This window comes from Protopterus annectens, chromosome 13.part0 (assembly GCF_019279795.1).
Source record: "Protopterus annectens isolate FY-2018-M chromosome 13.part0, PAN1.0, whole genome shotgun sequence".
NCBI classification, from domain to species: domain Eukaryota; kingdom Metazoa; phylum Chordata; order Ceratodontiformes; family Protopteridae; genus Protopterus; species Protopterus annectens.
The window spans coordinates 800342913-800363253 of record NC_056747.1 but is presented as its reverse complement, the minus strand read 5'-3'; the positions used below and the strand labels follow the sequence as shown (position 1 = coordinate 800363253).

The window sequence follows — 20341 nt, the reverse complement described above, 5'->3', positions numbered from 1 at the left end:
GGAGACACAAAAAGGTGCTTGACGTCCTGCAATTCCTTACTCTTTTCTTGTAGTTTTTTAAAAAGGTCTGCTGACTGTTTACCAAACAACAGGTTAGAGTCCAGAGGAGCATCTAAGATTTTAGACTTGAAGTCCTCTGGCAAGTGCTGTAAGCGCAGCAAGGAATATCTCCTAAGAACAGAGGCAGAGGCTGCAGACTGTGCAGAGGCAGTCTGCAACATCATAACTACATCTAATGGAATGTCTGGTTACTTGGGCAGCCAAAGACAGTGTAGATGCTATTTCAGATTTAGTGAGGCAGTCTGGAGTAGCAGCCAGTAGAGTAGAGGCTTGGGAGAGAAGGTCCAGAGCATATTTGGTTATATGGGTTTGAAAGTTGATGGCTCTGAAGGCCAGCGTGGAAGAGGTATAAACCTTCTTCCCAATTCTGTCCATAGTTTTACTGTCCTTGTCAGTAGATAGGAGAGAGGCAGATGGAATCAGTCTGGACTGTGTCTGGTGATACTGCAATCACAGCAGGATCTGCCAGGGGTGGTGTGACTAGAAATTTCTGGTCATCAGGCACTTTGTAGAAGCAGTCTGGCCTCTTAGGTGCAGGAAGTTATGAGTCTGGGATCTTGGATGCTGAGGAAAAGGCATCTAGGTAAGCAGGGATGACAGGAGGTATGGTAGAAGGGGAGGGAGATTCCACTTGCAGTAACTCAAAAATTTTTTTTGAGTTTGACATTTATGAGGTGTCCCATTTGAAATATTCCTTCATTTTTGTAATGGTCTCTCCAAAGGTGACATCCTCAGGAGGGGAGCCCCTTTCGATGGATTCTCCATCTGGGGAGTAGTATTCCTGAGGAGAGGCTATTTGACAGGCATATGAGATGGATTCATCTGAAGATGAATAATAAGCCTCTTGATCTTCTTCCCTGTCTTGAGAAGTGGGAAGGGGAAGAGGTGGTAGAGGCAGGTCTAGGGCTGAGGAAAAGAAGGGTAGATGGAGAAGAGGCTGTGAGCCTAAGGGCCATGAAGGCCAACATCAAAGAGGAGGTAAAGGACTGCCAATCAGGTAGGCCTTCAGAGACTGTAGCCACATGTTTGGTTTTCCGTTTCTTTTTTAATGGAGTAGCCTTAGGCGAAGGCCTGGAATCCGGTGCATAGCTAAGGGTTATGGTGCCAAGAGGAGGGATTGTCGGAGGCTTGGCTGTGTCTGGTTTCTACTCGACATCAGTTGTAGCCGATGTCTGAGTAAGCTCTGTGGACGTGCAAGTCATCAACTGCGAGGCGGCTTCCTCGAAGGTCGCCGAAGCAGACTGATCTGATGGACATCACTCAACTCCTAAATAGTCAGCTGGCAGGGCATCTGAATGTGGAGAGGCAGTGGAAGTGGGCCTAGGAATCTTGGCCTTCTTCACCGGAGGTTCAGTCAGGCCTTCCGAAGCGGGATCCATCCTTTGCACTAACTTTGTACGTCGCTGATTTTCTAAATACAGATTGAGAGCAGCCAGATGGCTGGGTAGGGAATTAGGAATGAAGGATTGGCAGATAGAGCAAGCGGTATGGTCATGCTCTCTGCCTAGGCAAAGAAAAGTACAGTTGTGTACACTTACCATAAATGTAGATGTTCAAGTGTATTCACTGTTGCAGTCATTACATTTGGGTAATCTGCTGGCAGGTTGCCCTTAGTCGGCCTGAATATTAAAGTCTTAGGTCCTGCGTCGGTTGCTGTCTCCTCTTCCATGACGTCAGGTCGTCAGAGGTATAAAACATGCAGCTGACGCCATTTTATTCAGTTTTGCTTGCCCCAGATGTCAGGTGCCCCCCAAATGGGGAGCAAATAAAAAATGTATATATTTTTTATTTTATATATAAATAAACAGCAATATATATGTAAATGCACTTTTAGCAACATAAACTTTACCTTCATCTAAAAGCAAAAACACCACAAAGGCTTTAGAATATAGCGAAGGAAAGAGAAGTTCTAGAAAAAAGGGGGATGGCGGGTGGGTAACCCGGACTGCAACAGTTAATACACTCTAACATCTACATTTATGTTAAGAGTACACAACGGTACTATGTTCTTCGTGTTTCACTGTTGCAGTCATTACATTTGGGTAGAATCCCAAAGCTATGGATGGGGAGGATGTAACTAAATACAATCAGGAGCGGCTGTAAGGCCCTGCAGAACTGCAGTGGCAACGCCTGCCCTGGATTTAAAGAAGAGAGGCAAATTATAATGCTTTGTAAAAGTATGAACAGAGCTCCAAGTAGCAGCTTCTAGAATGTCTTTGGTTGGAACTCCTCTGAGAAAGGCTGCTGAGGTAGAGCCAGCCCTGGTGGAATGTGACCAGATTCCCTTGGGCACCGGTTTTCCATGATGCAAGTAACAGAAACAAATGCAGTGGCTTATCCACTTAGAAATAGTCTGCTTTGATATATCCTTCCCCTGTGATCCTGCAGCAAATGCCACCAGTAGTTGCTCAGACTTTCTTAGAGATCTGGGCCTATTTAAGTAGAAACTTAGTTGCCTGTGTACGTCCAATGAATGCAGAATCTGCTCCCCCTTGTTCTGCAGATTTGGGTAAAATGTTGGTAGGTAAATAGTTTGACTAAGAGCCACACTGGATACCACCTTAGTCATAAAGGAAGGATTGGTCCTGAGGGACACCCTGTTAGGGTAAAATGTAATAAAAGGCTCCACAGCCATGAGGGCCTGTAGTTCTGAATCCCTTTTTGATGAAGTGATTGCCAAAAGGAAAGCTGTTTTCCAAGCTAAAATCTTTATATCCGCAGTAGCTGCTGGTTCAAAAGGAGGCAGGGTGAGTTTTTCCATGCAGGAGTTGGTGATCTTCTGGGAGGCCTTAAATTTTTGGCCCCTCTAAGATACTGCTTTAGCAGAGGATGAGAAAAGATGGGAGGCTCCGTGTTGTAATGAGCCGAGATGGCAGAGGCATGGATTTTTATTGAAGAAAAAGATAGGCCCTTGTCAAGCATCTCAGTCAAGTATTGTAAAATCTGAGGAATATTTGGTTTGCTGTGTCCGTTCCTTGTGCTTGGTTCCAAGCACAGAATCTCTTCCATTTATCAGCATAAGATTTTCTAGTACTAGGCCTTCTGTCTTCCAAAATGACATCCATCATAGATTTACTGAGAGGTGTTGTTTGAATAATTACATGATCAGCCATGCTGCCAGGTCCAGAGTTTGGAGCTGATTGTGCAGAATTTGATTGTACTGAGACAGAAGATGAGGTATTTGAGGCAAGTACCAAGGAGGGAGTTGAGACATATTCCTTAGAATTTGGTACCAGTGCTGGCGAGGCCAGTCCGGAGCAATTAGGATCATTTTTGGTTTTTCCTGTCTGACCTTTAGTAAGACCTTGGGGAGAAGAGGCAGAGGAGGAAAGGCGTAGACTGATAGGTTTTTCCAACTGAAGGATAGGCATCAACATTCCTTGCTTGTCTGTAATAAGTCCTTGTGCAGAATTTGTCCAGTTGATAATTTTGGGGAGAGGCAACTAGATCTATGTCTGGGCTCCCCCATTTCTGTGTTACCATGCTGAAGTGGTGACTTGTGGATTCAGTTTCCATTCGTGAGGGTACATAAGATTTTTGCTTAGGTCCTCTGCCAGAGTATTTTGTTTTCCTGGCAGGAATTGAGCTTGAAGATGCACTTGGTAAGTCAAGGTTGTGTCTCACAATGCCATGGCTAGTCTGCAAAGGGGGTAGGAATGTGTACCCTCCTGCTTATGTACCACATAACCACAGTGTTGTCCGCCTTTATCAGTAGTTGTCCTGGATGAACTAAGTCTTCAGTTGAAGACTTAGGTTCTGAAACTCGAATGTGAAAATTTCAGGAGTCGGCTGACTGGTACTTGAGAACTGCTTCTGCTTCGGGCACCGCGCGGCAAGAAAGATTGAATAAAATGGCGTTGGCTGCATCTTTTATACCCCTGATGACCTGACGTCATGGAAGAGGAGACAGCAACTGACGCAGGACCCAAGACTTTGATATTCAGGCCGACTGAGGGCAACCTGCCAGCAGATTACCCAAATGTAATGATTGCAACAGTGAAACACAAAGAAAATCGCAGCAGTCTTGCACGTCTTGAGGTATCTGGCGCCCACACTGGCAATTACCTTTTTTAGCTGACATCAGCTAAAGGTTACTACAACAACCAAGCTTTAGCTAGAAGTCAAATAAGAAAAAAAAAACAGGGTACTTAGCTTTTAGACATCTTGTGATGAAGTGAAGCAGACGATGTGTTGGTCATCTGCGGCTGAAAAGTTCTGAGGTATGTGCATGCAGATGTCACATTTAAAGTCCCTGTTTTATGGCCCTACGTGTGGTGTTCCATGCAACTACAGCAGCCAAGCTGAAGCTTTTGTATAGAAGCCGACATACAGGTCGCCTGAGGCGGGAAATCCCACACCAAGAATACTGCAACATAGGAAAAGAAAACAACTGGTTATAGAATATATAAGAGGTTTTTTAACCCTGGTAGGTCAGTTTTTAACAGTAAAGTATACTTGATTTGTGCTTTGTTGGAACTCATACTTGAAAATAACATTTTTATCTTTCATGACAAGTTCTTTTTGCAGAAATTGGGAGTGGCAATGAGGACCGTCTATGTCAATTCCTATGCCAACATGGTATTGGCTTGCTGGGAACATGAATTTGTGCTTAACAATCTCTTTGCTAGTAATTTTTGTTGCTACAAACAATTTGTTGATGATTTATTTTTGTTGTTGTTTTGAGGGGGACAGCTGAATCTGAGTCAATTTATTGAATATTTGCACTCAACCACAACATTTCTTAGGTTTTCTTACCAGTACTCCAAATCCAGTATTAACTTCTTGGATGTTATGTGTTAGAATGGATGAACTTAATTTTAGTACAGCTATTTACAAAAAAACATGCAGATGTAATAATTTATTGCACAAATCAAGTATGCATCCACGCATACCCAAAAATGTGCTTAAAGGACAATTTTTATGAACTATGAGATTGCATGACAAGGAAGATGAAGCTCAGGCTGCGTTAGGTCCGATGGCTTGTAACTTCATTGATAGAGGCTATACAGAGTCTGAAGTATATAAAATTATGGATGAAGTCTATGCCCTTAAAGATTCACTTGCATAACCCTATTTTTCTACTCGAAATGTTAGTTCTCAACAGCTAACTAATAATATACAAAGAGGATGCTTCTCACGTACTCAAGTAATGTTGGTGAGTTGTGCAATGTTTTTAAAAAACATTGGTCTGTACTCTTGATAGATGATGCTGTAGCTGACAGTTGGTCCTGCACCTAAATTTTCCTTTAAAAACAATGTCTAACCGTGTTATAAAAATAGACATGTTAAATCTCATATCAGGGCTGAGAGATTAGGTACTTTTTCTTGCCGGCATTGTTCTGCCTGTTTTTATTAAAAATACAACTACTCTCCAAGTAAAATCTATGAATAGGAGGTTGGAATTTAAATGTTTTGCAAGTTGCAACACTGAGAATGTGTTTTATTGTGCTACCTGCATGACCTGTGATTGTTACTATACTGGCAAAACTAACCATAGTTTAAGGGAGAGAATTTTGGAACATGCAGGAGATATCAAGAAAGGTAAACTAATGCACTGGCCAGGCATGTTACTTTAAATGTGAATGAACATAAATTTAAGTTTGTTGTTCTGGAAGTGTTATGTGAAAGTCTGAGGCTTGGTGATTTTATGACTCTCAAAGAATGTGCAGAACCAAGGTGGAGTGGCAGTTTAAATGCTGACAAACACGCAGGCTTGAATTGGCGTGTTTCCATTAAATCTGTTTTAAAAGGGAGAAAATTACCTCACTTGAATTTTTCAATTAGATATGTCATGTGATTTTTTTATATATAAATGGTTGTCTTGACTGTTTTTATTGCAAGTCTGATGAAGCAGCAGTTTTTTTCTGTGAAAGCACTAAGGTTGTACATTAAATTCCCCATTTTACAGCTGTGTTGGTCGGCTTTAAATTTTTATTAAGTAGGAAATTACCAGTGTCTTATTTTTACTTCACTGTCCTAAATTTTTATCTGAAACAGCTACTGGATGTCTGTCACAGGTCTCAAATAAATACAGATACTCCTATGAAATTTAATTTCTATCCAGTCTAGCACAATTATTGAACTCTGGGAAACATTCTCAGTTTCTAATACTGAATTCATATCTTACATAGACATTTTCATTTTTCAGAAAATCTTCCCTCTTTTTGTTTTCCCCTCTAGGTCCCCTGATACATCCTCACTAGTACAAATCAATTTCCATCCCTAGACAAATAATATTCCTTGTTGAAAGCGGATTAGTTCTCAAAATTTTCTTAAGCTCCGTAACAGCAGTTTTCTGTGGAATATAATTACATACTAGCAAAATCCTCCTCCCTGGTCAAACAGAACCTTAGTACCACAAACAGTCACAGTTCTTCCCCTCTTATCACTACTGAAGCCCCACTATTAATCAATACTACTTACTCCCCTCTTCCTTTGCCCCTGACATTCTAAATGTCCAAACAAATCCTTCTCTGTCAAATTCACATGCTCATTTCTATCTAAATGCATCTCCTGCAATATTATTTGTACCAAACACCTTTTCATACACTTCACTATAGTTTTATTTTGCCTATACCTGTAAGACCACTTGTATTCCATGGTAATATGGACAGAGTAGCCATTATATTAAAAAGCTACTGGTCCCACCTATTATACAGGACAGTCTTTTATGTTTATTTTAAAACTTTTGACTTGCATGCATCCACTAATTTGTCAGGTTAACAGAAATAGTTGCTCCAAATGCCACACCCACAGGCATTGCTTAATCTAAATATTTAAATACAAATGTTCATCTTTAAGCTTATATATAAAAAAAACTAACTTGTCACAATTGGAAGCATACTTTTTCAAAAAAAAAAGGTCATGGGGCTATCTTGGCACTCCAATTCATATATCCCTCAAATGTTACAAAAGGCATGCTCGAACAAGACAATTAATCGTCCAATTCTACTCCTCCTGAAATAAACTATCAAAGGTGGTCATATCATATCCATTCAAATCAAATCATATCAAATCATATCCATTTATTATCTGTATATATCACTAAGATCTACATACCTTCAGACATGCAACGTTTATAAGCATATACATCTTACCCTGTCCCACTGCTATGTGCACTACTCTATCCACAAAACTAAGACAAGATTCCTATAAGCAACCCAAGTATGCAACCTAACTTGGTATCCAAAATTGTAGTTTCTCCAAATACATGTTATTCCCTCCACAAATGGGATATAAAGTGCACCAAAAAAAAATACGTAATTTCCCTTCTCACTGTTTTTATCTGTCCTTCTAGCATTAATTACCTATGAGTAGTATCCCTCTCTTGAATAGCATACTTCCCTTCTACATTCTCCAAAGGTAACTTAAGCCTATTCTCATCATAACCCCTGTTTTACCCTGTTAGCTATATCTAAAGCTATCCTCAAACTCCTCGTTCTCTGTACACAAACTTTGGGACATAAAAAGGAGTACCAATACAGTTCTGTGGACACTCATTTTCAGAAAATGCATGCTTCCATTAGTGACACTTTTTTTTACACTATATAAAAGTTTAGAGAATATGTGTACTTAAATATTTCTAATGTATTTTTGCAGAAGGAAGCATGGTGTAGTTTTGGCTATGACACATCTCAGCCTAAATGCCTCAATGAGTTACAAATAAATCATGAGAGTTTATTGCTTTCAATGAAGTGAAATATTTACAACAGTTTTTATTGGTTCCATATAATTGCTCCATCCCTTTATGTAAATGTATAAATTATTCATTGATTTATGCATGTTTTAATCTCAGTGCCTTTTGAAGACAGCACAGCTCATCAATAGGCTATGATGAAAATAGCTTATAAAGGAACTGTAGGAATGGAATCTGCTTGCAATACTGCTACACTACACCTCTGCTCTTCTTCAACTCAAAATTCAAAACACACATCAAAACTTCACTCTCTCTTGCCACTGGCCTGTTCCCTACCTGGAACCTGACTTTACCTCCACTCGCTCCTACTACTTACTACTGCACTTTCCTACTGCTTTACTTTCCTCTCTCTACTGTATTCTGCTTCAGTCTACACCTTAGAGTATTTTGTTTTTCTTCTTCTATGCTAATCTGTCACTTCTTTACTCTTCTCTTTATACTGCTTCCTTTCCCTCCTCCTCCTTAATTCCTTCTTTCTCTTCTTGTTACTTTACTAAGATTAGTTCTTTATAATATTACAATTTCTTTTTTTTTTTTGTTTTTTGTTTTTGATGTTGATTCAGCTACTTAATGTTATTTTTTTTAAATGTGATCCTCTCTCTCTTTATATGTCTGTTATTATTACTATATTATTTTTATATGTCTATTCATCTCGATTTTTTTTCCCATGCTTGTCTCTATTGTAATTTTTGTGTAATTTTTTTATGTGGAGCTTTTCTCCCCGGGCCTCTACTGAAAATGGAAATGTATCCAGCTAGACTAGACCGGTCAACAAATGTAAAATAAAATAAAAATAATAATAACCTTCATCCATTGAGTTAGCCAAACTTTAACATGACATATTTCAGTAGCAGAGGAAAAAAATATTTCAGAAAATCCATGAGCATCACTCATTTAGGAATTTTTATGTGCAAAAGAGAACAAATAACTGAATCATGCACTGGCCTGATACAACAGCACAAAAAGCAATACTGTTTGCTTTATTGCACGCAATCATAACCAGAAAGAGAATACCTTGTAAGATTCCAACATAACCCTAACAAAAAGGAGGGCATTAATTGTTTCAGCTTAATTTGACTTTTTTTTGCATCTTTTGATTAATAATGTATCAAGAGATTGCGCAGATAAAAGATACTCCAGCATCTAAGATTAAAATGTGCTTAAATCAGTCTTTGCTAGACATGTAGTACACTCCAGTAAGTAATGTCAGGCAACATTCCACATCTTTAGTCATTCAAGTACTTCTCTAACATTGAGTTTCAGCAAAGGTAAAGTCCAAACTAGCTGCAGTCTAAGGGGCAAGTGAAATACATGTCGCATACCCTGAAAAACATGATGAAAACTTGTGACATATCTGTACTCTGCTCTGTGACAGAGAGAGAGCCTAGATTATGCCTGAGTTAATCATAGATTAGCAGTTAGGATGCTGAAGAGTCAAGAGGATGGAACATGTGGCTCTGCCAGCAATCCAGCCTGTGGGTAGATTTGGTCGCTCCCTTGCTGTTGTTCACAATAGTGTGCCAGGGAGAGGCAAAGACCTGCCTCTTCCTCCAAAAAAAAAAAAAAAAAGTACTGCCACAGCTGCTGGGAGGGAAATGAGTGCGGTTACCTAAGCTGGAATGCCAGCAGCAAGCATGGCCCTCTGAGGAGAGAATAGGTAGCTCCCATGGTGATACAGGTGCCTACAGTACCAAGAGGATATTATTTAAAACCTATACAGAACCCTACTCCCTAAGACTGCTGTTTAGATGACAGTGTCATGAACCACGCTCACTCTACATGGGAATAAATGGGCTACTGGGTTTCGCGTCCAAGAGGGGAGCAAATAGATAAAGCTCTTGCTGCTTCCATGGGGAACAAATGGGTGACCACAAAAAATGCTCAGTCAGAAGACATGGTAGAGGGTGACAGTGATGTATATAAAAGCACGTAGAAAAATATAGTGCGCCAAATTAGAAGACTATTCAACTTGCAAAAACACTTTCACAATTACTGAAGGGGGAAGGTTGAAACACAAACTGCCAATCTCCTTTAGTCTTTTGCTACCAGAAAGCAGAATAAAAGCTTCAGAATTACTGAGAAAGTCCGATAAAAGAGAAGTTATACTATAATGAAAGCGTCAGAAATTTAATGCATCTACAGGAACGTATGTGACAGCAGATAAGAATTCTGGGCATAAATCTCACATACAAGCAAATGCATGAAGACATCATGATAGCCTGGGATCCTAACCTTGTTCTAGCTCTACAGATGAAATAACAGACACCTGCAGAAATTACAAAACTGGGTCTGTGGGCCAGGTAGATTAATGTCTGAGATATTCAGGATGCTAGGAAGTCCATTGTCTATCTATCCGACACTTCATACCTGACTTTAGGAACTAACGCAAGTTCTTCGAATAGGGCACTAAAGGAACTGGTGCAGTGTATACCTGCAGCTGTGAATGGTGAGGTGATTCTTCACCCACCAAGTACTAATTACCTATGCCAGACTTTTCAAAAAGCATTTCAATTCATTAACTGTACTTAACATTACTGCCTAATACTCGCTTCATTTAATGGGTTCATTCGGTTTCCCTCATCACCATCTCCCAAATCACCCTCTGCACTATCAAGACAAAACCTGCTCAAAATCTATAAAATATGGGCCAAAGTTTATCCTCTCACTACACATCCAAACTATGAAACTATCTCATATTCAATAACTATATCTTAGCCTCCATGTATTTAAGTCCTCTCTCAAAGAATTTCTCACAAACTCATAGCTATGCCCACGCACCTCACCTGTATGATTTACATTAACACATACTTTACATTCTTACTATACCTTTCAATACCTGCCCTCTTCCCACTCTTAGGGTAGATTTGTGTCTTTTTATTTCCTAGCATAGTAGACTATACTTCTAATACTTTAGTATATACTGATTATCATATTTAATGGTCATGTTTTATTTTTATATTACTGCTCTCACATGCTTTATTGTGTCCTACATATTCCACTACCAAACTGTATGTATGGATACATGTTTTTTTTTTTAAAATTACATTTGTACTAGTGTTTTACTTGATGTTAATTAACTCTCTGGAACATTACTCCTCAGGAATCTGCTGAAAATGGGTATTTATTACTCAACTGGACCTTCCCTAGTAAACAAATCGTGTGCTGTCCCATAGCTCAACAACAGTATAACAATCAATGAATCAGATGCATAAATTGTCATCCAGTAGGTCTGTAAACAGTTAACATCTTATGGGTATACACTACAGCAATACCTTATTTGGTACATAATTCTTTAAGACTAAGAGGAATGTTTTATAAGTATATACAACTGTATAATTACAGCTTTATAGGTCATGTGTACAAAATACAGGTACAACTTGCATTCACACAATATTTCTTACATTAAAATATGGATGAAGTGTATATGCAGTGATATGTGGACAGCAGCTTGTCTGTCTCATGGTTCCTTATGGCTAAGGTATTGAGCTTACTATGGTGCCTAAAACATGTCCATGAAGAGCACAAGTCTGGAAGATCCAGCAAATACTGCGGTTTGTTAGAAAATTCCACCTTTCACTTCTTGGAAACAAAGTTGATCACTTTTTTTTGTACAATGTACTAGATCTACAGTTCTTCAGAGATACAGCCCAGACCATGGCAAAAATGACCAAGGATCGATTAAGTAGCGACGTGCTTGCGAACACAACTTGGGAAGATGGAATAAGTAGTCTTGGTGGAGACTGGCAGCCTGATCCACTGGTCAACTGTTACAATGAGGATGGGAATGCTGGCTAGACATATTAAGGGTTAAGAATGAGTGCCCACCTGCCAGTACACATGCTTCAGCCAGGGAACAGATTCAGAGAAGCAAGCATAGACCAACAGGCCTAGCATTATGTGAGTCCAATTCATCCAAGGTACCATAAAGTTAAGTGTTAAGGTAAGAAGAAATCCACAGCAGTTGCCTGGATGATGAACCACTCTTATGAACTGTACAATAACAAGACAGAAAATGATTAACTGCAAACAAAGCTAAGAAAAAGACAAAAGGAAAAATACTTAAAATGAGCCCCTCATGGCATACCAATAATCTCTGAATACCTAAGGTGTGAAAAAAAAAAAAAAGCTCTCCGGCATTATGGTAGTTAGAATATTAGCTTGTAGAAACACCTTTCAAGAACACCATGTATGGAAATTTACAAATCAAAATCACCTACTCCAAGATGTTCTCTGAGTCGAATACCATGAGAAAATGCATTACAATGAAAAGTAATTTTAAGTCCACTGAAAGCAAGGATTCACACACAGCCACAAATGCAACTTTTCAATCAACATATTAAAACTCATACTTAAGACACTCCCAAAAAGACTAAAGTCCTTGAAGGGACTTCGAACAGAAAGATTAGCCATTATCAGAGGGTGAAAAAAGGAAGAGCGAGATTAAATCGTAGGGAAATGCATTTTTAGTGAAAAGCGGTAGTCCAGATATTCAGAAATTTAAAGGGTGCGATTCCTGTAGCACTGCCCATTCTGAAAAGTCATCCTTACCTCTGACTGATTTTCTCGTAGTAAGCCTCAGCTTCATTTACATTTTTCAGTACCCCTAGCAAGAAAGTTTCACTTTAAAAATCAATAACATCCTTCTCTCCAGATGTTAAAAGACTAAGCAACTTCAAGATGGAATGAAATACAGCTGTGAGAGCTAGTACTCACCATAAATGAAAATGAAGTATTTACCATAAACAGCAGATCTGAGTGAGTAGGTCCATCTCCTCACCATCAGTGGATAAGGTTTACATGACTTGAGCAGTTCAGCATCAGAAATTTTCTAAGCAACAGGCCTAAGGTTGCCACCTTTTCAAATCCCTAAAGTGGAACATTTGTTTGCAGAAACAGGCCAAAACATACCCATGGCCAGTGCGAAGGACAAAACCACACTTTATCAACATAAAAGCTTATTCTTGCAGCATCTGAATTGCTTATGCTGCTTCAGATACAACATAACTGATTTATGCAACTACTGGAAAAAAATCTATGAAACTTTTTTTGCCCTAAAATCTCAAGATATTTGCCATTTTTTTTTTTCGGGGGGGGGGGGGGGGGGTTTGCATGAAAAAAACTGCAGAGAGAGGGGACAAGTGGTGACCTAGTACTGGCCCCTCTCCTACTCATAACACACTACTAAACTTTTCTCTCAAGATCCCTGGTACAAAATGCTTAGGTGGTGCACAGTAAATATAACACCATCAGGAATTCCTTCAGGCCTTCTGTACTCTAAGCTGAAGGAAAGGATGACAGGTAGTTACATTAACACAGATAGACCTGCACATCCAGAAACAGCATTACATGAATGTAATAGCATGCAAAGTGTGGCAGTTCATCCTATCAGAATACCCAAGCTCATATTTCTTGGGTGAAACTTCATGGCTGTAGTCACATTAGGGGAATATTCACATGAAGGACCGAGACCTACAGATCACACTTAGCTTATGATATCTTACTGAAATATTCAGAAGCCCACATATATGCTCCATAAAAAGCCACAGATGCATTCTTGAAGGCGGCCCAAGATGTAGCAACTGCCCTAGCTGAATGAGCTTTTGTACTGAAAACAAAAGTTTACTGTAATTTTCATAGAACTTTTTTTGCATGAACATTTTTATTTCAAAACACATCTTTATACATTCTGTGCAATCCTTATGTATGATGCTTCTTGGTTTTTACAAAGGAAGCTGATGCAATCCACTCCAGCGCACAGGAAAACACAAATGATCATAGTAGAAAAATTCAAATTTAGGGTTTCTAGGAGCCATTTAAGAGTTTGCCAACAGTAAGACCAGGAAAATAAAATTCATCTAGCAGGAATTTAAATTGGACACTGCAACTTCCCTTAGAGAGAGTTCCATAATGCTACTGCTCTGTGATGAAAATACAAATGTTAAAATATCAGTTAAAAAGCAGTTAAGTCCCTGCAATATTTTGCTATTCACACTATGCTACAAAAATGTAACCCCAAGAGGGGCTTGCTAATACCTAATTTCTTAGTGATTTGTATACAAGAATCAAGTCACCTCTTAAAAACCTATAGCTAGCTGAGTACTGGGAACGTCTCCAATCTCCCTTTATGACCAAGGTTTTTCAATCCTCTCACTTGTCTAGTGATCTTCGTCTGGATTCTCTCAAGTTTATACGGCAAGAGTTATAGCAACTTTACAACACCCAAATGACCTACATACTCAATAATATGCTGCAAGGTAGAGTAAGAAAATGGAATCAAGACTTTTTGCTCTACTACTGACCCTTCAAGATGTCTTTTACGAGACCATAACACTTCATCTTGATAGGATTCTTAAAAGCATCACACACCAAGTATCCTAAATCTCTCAGAACTTAAGAGGTCAACATTTCATTGTTCAGTGCGCAAGTACAATAGTTATTTCCAGAATCATAACGCATCACATTGCATTTCCTGGTATTAAATTGCATTCCATTTTCAATGATTCACCTGAATAAACTGTCTAGATAATTTTGCAATTTATTATGATCGCACATATTTGTAATGATACCCCCCCCCCCCCCGATCTTAGTGCCACTAGCAAATTTACTTAGCCAGATGCCATCACATTCTGGAAATGCAGACATTCATAGCCCAAAATATGCAACAAAGAAAAGATCCTGGAGAGACCTCCAAAAAAGAAGTTCTTTCTTATGATAACATTCCATCTGTGTTGTCGATCTTAACCAATCCTTGACAGTGGGTTCAGTTCTGAATCTCAGAACTGACTCGGCCACATCTTCCAGCTCGCTCTCTTCAAACTCTCAAGCAAGGCACTACCCATAACGCTCCTCACAGAGATTACCTCAGACCGAGTTTGCCAAATTAGCAGACAAAAAAACAAAATATGGTTAACTACAGAAAGTATAGAGAATGAGACAATATATGAGCCCTTAAAGGAAGACCAGCTTAGGACAAATCCGGTCTACTAAACAGTCTCAAGGATGGGGGGAAGGTGGGTGGAGTTGTCAGGGATTGGTGAAGATCGACAACACAGATCGAATGTTATGGTAAGACATAACTTCTTTATTGGATGTTGTCAATCTTCACCCAGTTCTTGACAGTGGGACAGAATCCCCAGCTACTTTAGCCTTGGGAGGTCTCAAGGAAGAATATTCCTAGGCACCATAGAGCCAAAGGATGCTCGAGACCTGATCTAATTTGTAATGAGTGATAAAGGTATGATGAGAAGACCATGTGGGTGCTGCACAGATATCGCCTAGAGAAGGTCTGGCATGAAAAACTGCTCAAGTTGCCACAGCTCTAGTTGAATGGACTTAAACTGGTTTGGGAAAGTTGAAATCCTTTAGAATGACAAATGAACGTGATGTAGTCACTTCAGTCATTTAGCTAAAGTAACCTTAGCAAAGTACAGTTGTGTACACTTAACCATAAATGTAGATGTTCGAGTGTATTCACTGTTGCAGTCATCACACTTGGGTTATCTGCCTTCAGGTAGCCCTCAGTCGGCCCAAATACCAGAGTCTTGGGATTTCTGCATCGGATGCTATCACCTCTACCATGACCGACACCATAACATCAGCTTTTCTTGCCCCAGATGTAAGGAACCCCCAAAATAGGAAGCTATTACATGGTCTGAAACACCTCCAGTAAAAAGTAAATACCCCTGCCATAAAAGATGGCCATGGAGAGCATAGGTAGAAAGGATATGGAAAGCCAGGGGGCTGGAGGGTGGGAAACCAGGACTGCAACAGTGAATACACTCGAACATCTACATTTACGGTAAGTGTACACAACTGTACTGTGTTCTTCGTGTTTCACTGTTGCAGTCATCACACGGGTTGATTCCCAAAGCTGAGGAAGGGTGGAGGCAGTCAAGAAGTGTTAGGGCTGGCTAGCAGGCCTTGTAAGACTGCTGTAGCAAATCCAGCTCTGGATTTAGAAAAATAGGTAAGTGGTAATGCTTGGTGAAGGTGTGTACAGAACTCCAGGTTGCAGCTTTCAGGATGGCCCTGGTAGGGACTCCCCTGAGAAATGCGGTAGAGGTTGAAGTAGCTCTAGTGGAATGACTTCTGATCCCCAGAGGGGGTATGTTTTCCATGGTGTTTATAGCAGAAATGGAGCAGTCTGCTATCCATTTGGAAATGGTTTGCATCGAAATGGCCTTGCCCTCTGCCCCTGTAGCAAAGCTGACTAGCAGCATGTCAGATTTTCTGAAAGGCTTATTCCTGCCCAGGTAGAACCTGAGCTGTCTGTGCACGTCCAAGGAGTGCAGGATCATTTTCCCCTTTATTCTAAGGATTAGAGAAAAAGGTTGGCAAATGGATGGATTGGTTTAAAGCCACACTGGATACCACCTTGGGCATAAAGGAAGGGTTAGTCCTGAGGAAAACCCTGTCAGCATGGAAAATAATGAAGGATTCCACAACAATTAGTGCCTGTAACTCAGACACTCTTCTTGCTGAAGTAACAGCTAGAAGTAAGGCTGTTTGCCAAGAGCAGTCTCCTAGGGGGCCTTAAATTGTTAGCTCCTCTCAGGAAATGTTTGATGATAGGGTGAGAAAAGACAAGAGGCACAGTATTATAATGATCTGAGATGGCAGAGGCATGAACCTTAATGGATGAGAAGAATAAGCCTCTGTGGAGCAGCTCTGCTAGGTAATCAAGGATTTGAGTTAAGTTGGGCACAGCTGTGTCCTTCCCTAGAGACGGACTCCAAGAACAATATCTTTTCCACTTTTCAGCATAGGATTTCCTAGTACTAGGCCTTCTGGCCTCAAGGATGACATCCAGCACCCGTTTGCGGAGGGATGCTGGTGGTGTATTCAGGAGATGAGCCAGGCTGCAAGGTTTAGGGTTTGCAGCTGTGGATGCAAAATCTGTCCTTCCTGCTGAGACAGCAGGGAAGGTGTCTGATGTAGGTGCCAGGGTGGTACTATCAGACTGCGTAGGAGTGGGTACCAGTGCTGGCGTGGCCAATCTAGTGCAATAAGGACTGCCCTTGGCCTGTTCTGTTTGATCTTGATTAGTACTTTTGAGAGGAGGAAAAGCATAAACTGAGAGGTTTCTCAAGTAAAGGATATGGCTTCCACCCTCCAGGCTCTGCTGTGAGGGTTCCTGGTGCAAAATTTGTTTAGTTGGTGGTTTTGGGGGGAGGCAAAAAGGTCCACATCCGGTGTTCCCCACCTCTGGGTTAGAGGTTTGAATGAGTTGGGTTCCAATTTCCACTCGTGAGGGTCCAGAAGATTTCTGCTCAAGTCTGCCAGTGAATTTTGCTTGCCTGGCAAGAACTGAGCTTGTAAATGCATCTGTTGTCAGGGTTTGGGCGGTGAGGGGTTCAGTGAAAGGAAGTCCCTTGTGGTTGCATGCTTCCACCCACCAAAGGAACTCTGCTCTTAGACAAGGTATGATAGGAATCCCTGTTTCCAGGTCCTGGGAATTTTGACACCAGAGATTTTTTAAATACCATTGAAGTTTCATCATATGCAGTCTTGCATATGGAATTAGCAGAATGCATGAGGCCATGAACCCCAGGGCTTGCAGTACTTTCCTTGCAGATAGCTGGGTTTTGTTGGCCATTAGTTAGAAATAGTTTGTCAAATGGACCTGCTTTTCTGGAGTGGGGAATGCCATCTGGGAAGTTGCGTTCAAGCTTGCTCCCAGGAATACAATTTGTTGGCTGGGTACCAGTTGTGACTTCTTTTCGTTGATGGTGTATCCCAGTGAAGTTAAGTTAGGAGTCTTTTGACAAATGCCAAGTGCTGAAGTAGCAATTCCTAACTGTCCGCCTGAATCAGTCAATCATCCAAGTATGGGTAGATGTGAATATTTCTCTGCCTGCAGTAAGTAATGACTGGAGCTAGGCATTTTGTGAATATTCTGGGTGCAGTAGATAAGGAAAAGGGAAGTGCAGAGACCTGACAGTGCATGGAGCCTGCCCTGAAAAGTACAGTTTTGTACCTACCACAAATGTAGATGTTTGAGTGTTCACACTGCTGCAGTCATTACACTTGGGGTTATCCTGCCGTCAGGCGGTCCCGCAGTCGGCCAGAGTTCCAAAGTCTTGGTCCAGCATCAGTTGCTGTCGCTTCTTCCCTGATGTCAGTGCGCCAGGGGTACATAAGATGCATCAGACGCCATTTTCTTCAGTTTTTCTTGCCACAGGTGTCAGGTGCCCCCAAGCAGGTACGCAAAACATATTGCTAATAAAAAATATACATATAAAATAAAAATACCTTCAGTTACAAGCAAATACACCACAAAAATGTACAGGATAGAAAGGTATAGATAAGTCCAGCTAGTTCAGAGGGGATGGAGGGAGGGTAACCTGGACTGCAGCAGTGTGAACACTCGAACATCTACATTTATGGTAGGTACAAAAAGTGCAGTTTTGTACCTACCATAAATGTAGATGTCCGATAGACATACAACTGCAGTCATAACATGAGGGCTGTCCTGCCTCAGGCAGCCCTCGGTCGGCTGGATTCCAAAGTCTGGGTCCGATGTCGGCTGATGTCGCATTTCTCTCCGACGTCAGAGCGGCTGGAGTACATAAGCATAAGCCGACGCCATTTTCTTCAGTGTGTCATGCCCCAGATGCCAGGTGCCCTCCAAGGAAGGCTGTAATCAAATTGGAAGACAAAAACAGGATTCCAAACAAATAAATGAGCAATAAAACAAATACACCATAACAGATATCCCCAGCTAAGAGTAACAGGGATAGGAGTGGACCCTAGGCATAGAGGGGTATGGAGGGAGGGAAAATCCGACTGCAGTTGTATGTCTATCGGACATCTACATTTATGGTAGGTACAAAACTGTACTATGTCCTTCAAGAATGCAACTGCAGTCATAACATGTGGGTAGAATACCATAGCTTAGCTGGGGAGGAGGTATGCACTAGGAAAGAGATGGTGTGGCAATCAAACCCTGCAGGACTGCGAAGCAAAGCCTCCTCTGGATCTGGAATATAGAGGAGATTGTAGTGTTTGGAGAATGTATGCACGGAGCTCCATGTGGCAGCTTCTAGAATGTCCTTGGTAGGCACCCTCTTAAAAATGCTGTAGAGGTGGCTGTAGCTCTGGTGGAATGTGGTCTGACATTGGCTGGAACAGTCTTTCCATGAAAGGAATAACAGAATCTGATGCAATGTCCAATCCATTTAGAAATAGTCTGTTTTGAAATTGCTTTTCCTGGACTGCAGGCGTAAGCTACAAAAGTTGTTCAGACTTCCTACTGGCCTTGGTTCTGTCCAGGTAGTATCGAAGTTGTCTGTGAATGTCCAAGGTATGCAAAAGTCTTTACCCCTTATTCTCAGGATTGGGGAAGAAAGCAGGCAGATGAATGGCTTGATTTAGAGAAACCCTAGATACCACCTTTGGCATAAAAGTAGGGTTGGTCCTTAATGAAACCCTGTCTCTGTGGAAAATAATAAAGGGTGGTATTGCCATTAGGGCCTGTAGCTCGAAACCCTTCTTGCTGAGTTAATTGCCAACAGGAAAGCTGTCTTCCATGAGAGAAATTGCAAGTCAACTGAAGCTGCTGGCTCAAAAGGAGGTAGAGTCAGTTTTCTAAGACAAAATTGAGGTCCCAGGCTGGCACTGGGGCCTTTCTTGGTGGCTTAATGTTCTTGATTCCCCAGAGGAATTGTCTTAGTAAGGGTGAGAGAAAACAGGAGGATCAGTGTTGTATCTAGCTGAAATAGCAGATGCATGTATCTTTATGGAAGAATATGAGAGGCCGTTCTTTAACATATCTGCCAAATATTCCAAGATAAGTGGGATGTTCAGCAATGAAGCATCATGTCCCTTGCTGGTATTCCAATTGCTGTATCTTTTCCACTTTGCTAAGTAAACCTTTCTGGTGGATGGTCTTGAGCCTCTGTTAGTATCCGCTGAACTTCCTTAGAGAGAGATAAGCTGAAGTTATTTATGGGATCTCCCAAGCTGTTAGCTGCAGTGTCTGAAGGTTTGGATGTAGTGTTTCGAAATTGTGTTGAGTCAAAAGTAGAGGCCACTGAGGGAGGGCCCACCTCCTGGTGTGACATATGCTCCGTAGTAGTGGGTACCAGTGTTGTCTTGGCCAATCCGGAGCTGTTATGATTCCCTTGGGCTTCTCTGCTTTGATCTTTAGTAATACTGAGGTCATCAGTGGCAGAGGTGGGAATGCATAGATTGCTAGGGAGTTCCAGCTGAATGAGAGGGCATCTATTTTCCAAGCTTTTGGATGGTATGTCCTTGTGCAAAATTTTGGTACAAGATGGTTGAGGTGAGAGGCAAATAGGTCCACTTCTGGCTTGCCCCATGTCGAAGTGAGTTGTCTGAAGGCCTTCGGATGTAACCTCCACTCGTGTGGATCTGTGAAATTCCTGCTTAGGCTGTCCGCCAACACATTGTCTTTTCCTGGAACAAACTGGGATTGTAACTGGATGTTTAGGCTCAGTGATTTCTCCCAAAGCTGCATTGTCAGTCTGCAAAGGGGTAAGAGTGGGTGCCCCCCTGCTTGTTTATGTACCACATCACAGTGGTGTTGTCTGTCCGTATCATTAAATGGCCTTGCTGGAGTTGGTG

At 41.1% G+C, this 20341-nt stretch overlaps 1 protein-coding gene across 1 annotated transcript in view; it reads right to left on the bottom strand.

Moving 5' to 3' along the window:
• The window catches only part of CLTC (clathrin heavy chain), a 2794584-nt gene that overhangs the window by 1578622 nt on the left and 1195621 nt on the right, over window positions 1–20341 (bottom strand). The window lies entirely within an intron of this gene.